Below are 2,929 nucleotides of genomic sequence, written 5' to 3'. Positions count from 1 at the left end.
TCTCTGCACTCACTGAAGTGCATCTCCAGTGGTGCCAGTGAACTCTCTGGACTCACTGCACTGCATCCCCAGTGGTGCCAGTGCACTCTCTGGACTCACTGCACTGCTTCCCCAGTGGTGCCAGTGCACTCTCTGGACTCACTGCACTGCATCCCCAGTGGTGCCAGTGCAATCTCTGGACTCACTGCACTGCATCTCCAATGGTGCCAGTGCACTCTGTGGACTCACTGCACTGCATCCCCAGTGGTGCCAGTGCACTCTCTGGACTCACTGCTGTGCATCCCCAGTGGTGCCAGTGCACTCTCTGGACTCACTGCACTGCATCTCCAATGGTGCCAATGCACTCTCTGGACTCACTGTACTGCATCCCCAGTGGTGCCAGTGCGCTCTCTGGACTCACTGAAGTGCATTCTCAGTGGTGCCAGTGCACTCTCTGGACTCACTGCAGTGCATCCCCAGTGGTGCCAGTACACTCTCTGGACTCACTGCACTGCATCCCCAGTGGTGCTAGTGCACTCTGTGGACTCACTGCAGTGCATCCCCAGTGGTGCCAGTGCACTCTCTGGACTCACTGAAAGGCATTCTCAGTGGTGCCAGTGCACTCTCTGGACTCACTGCAGTGCATCACCAGTGGTGCCAGTGCACTCTCTGGACTCACCGCACCGCATCCCCAGTGGTGCCAGTGCACTCTCTGGAGTAACTGCAGTGCATCACCAGTGGTGCCAGTGCACTCTCTGGACTCACTGCACTGCATCCCCAGTGGTGCCAGTGCACTCTCTGGACTCACTGCACTGCATCCCCAGTGGTGCCAGAGCACTCTCTGGACTCACTGCACTGCATCCCCAGTGTTGCAAGTGCACTCTCTGTACTCACTGCACTGCATCCCCAGTGGAGCCCGTGCACTCTCTGGACTCACTGCACTGCATCCCCAGTGGTGCCAGTGCACTCTCTGGACTCACTGCAGTGCATCCCCAGTGGTGCCAGTGCACTCTTTGGACTCACTGAAGTGCATTCTCAGTGGTGCAAGTGCACTCTCTGGACTCACTGCAGTGCATCCCCAGTGGTGCCAGTGCGCTCTCTGGACTCACTGAAGTGCATCCCCAGTGGTGCCAGTACACTCTCTGGACTCTCTGAAGGGCATTCTCAGTGGTGCCAGTGCACTCTCTGGACTCACTGCAGTGCATCCCCAGTGGTGCCAGTGCACTCTCTGGACTCACCGCACCGCATCCCCAGTGGTGCCACTGCACTCTCTGGAGTAACTGCAGTGCATCACCAGTGGTGCCACTGCACTCTCTGGACTCACTGCACTGCATCCCCAGTGGTGCCTGAGCACTCTCTGGACTCACTGCACTGCATCCCCAGTGGTGCCAGTGCACTCTCTGGACTCACTGCACTGCATCCCCAGTGGTGCCAGTGCACTCTCTGGACTCACTGCACTGCATCCCCGGTGGTGCCAATGCACTCTCTGGACCTCCGGCACCACATCCCCAGTGGAGCCAGTGCACTCTCTGGACTCGCGACACTGCATCCACAGTGGTTCCTGTGCACTCTCTCGAGTCACTGCACTACATCCCCAGTTGTGCCAGTGCACTCTCTGGACTCACTGGAGTGCATCACCTGTGGTGCCAGTGCACTCTCTGGACTCACTGCAGTGCATCCCCCGTGCTGCCAGTGCACTCTCTGGACTCACTGCACTGCATCACCTGTGGTGCCAGTGCACTCTCTGGACTCACTGCACCGCATCCGCAGTGGTGCCAGTGCACTCTCTAGAGTCACTGCGCTGCATCCCCAGTTGTGCCAGTGCACTCTCTGGACTCACTGCAGTGCATCCCCAGTGGTGCCAGTGCACTCTCTGGAGTGACTGCAGTGCATCCCCAGTGGTGCCAGTGCACTCTCTGGACTCGCGTCACTGCATCCCCAGTGGTGCCAGTGCACTCTCTGGACTCGCGTCACTGCATCCCCAGTGGTGCCAGTGCACTCTCTGGACTCACTGAAGTGCATCCCCAGTGGTGCCAGTGCACTCTCTGGACTCACTGCAGTGCATTCCCGGTGGTGCCAGTGCACTCTCTGGACTCACTGCAGTGCATCCCCAGTGGTGCTAGTGCACTCTGGACTGACTGCAGTGCATCCCCAGTGGTGCCAGTGCACTCTCTGGACTCACTGCAGTGCACCCCAGTGATGCCAGTGCACTCTCTGGACTCACTGCAGTGCATTCCCGGTGGTGCCAGTGCACTCTCTGGACTCACTGAAGTGCATCCCCAGTGGTGCTAGTGCACTCTGGACTCACTGCAGTGCATCCCCAGTGGTGCCAATGCACTCTCTGGACTCACCGCACTGCATCCCCAGTGGTGCCAGTGCACTCTCTGGACTCACTGTACTGCATCCCCAGTGGTGCCAGTGCACTCTCTGGACTCACTGCACTGCACCCTGAGTGGTGCCAGTGCACTCTCTGGACTCACTGCACCGCATCCCCAGTGGTGCCAGTGCACTCTCTAGAGTCACTGCGCTGCATCCCCAGTGGTGCCAGTGCACTCTCTGGACTCACTGTACTGCATCCCCAGTGGTGCCAAAGCACTCTCTGGACTCCCGCCACCGCATCCCCAGTGGTTCCAGTGCACTCTCTGGACTCACTGCACTGCATCCCCAGTGGTGCCAGTGCACTCTCTGGACTCACTGCACCGCATCCCCAGTGGTGCCAGTGCACTCTCTGGAGTGACTGCAGTGCATCCCCAGTGGTGCCAGTGCACTCTCTGGACTCACTGCACTGCATCCCCAGTGCTGCCAGTGCACTCTCTGGACTCACTGCAGGGCATTCCCGGTGGAGCCAGTGTACTCTCAGGACTCACTGCAGTGCATCCCCAGTGGTGCCAGTGCACTCTCTGGACTCACTGCACTGCATCCCCAGTGGTGCCAGTGCACTCTCTGGACT

The sequence above is a fragment of the Anser cygnoides genome, chromosome 2, assembly GCF_040182565.1.
Source record: "Anser cygnoides isolate HZ-2024a breed goose chromosome 2, Taihu_goose_T2T_genome, whole genome shotgun sequence".
NCBI classification, from domain to species: Eukaryota; Metazoa; Chordata; class Aves; order Anseriformes; family Anatidae; genus Anser; species Anser cygnoides.
This window is presented reverse-complemented; position numbering follows the sequence as displayed.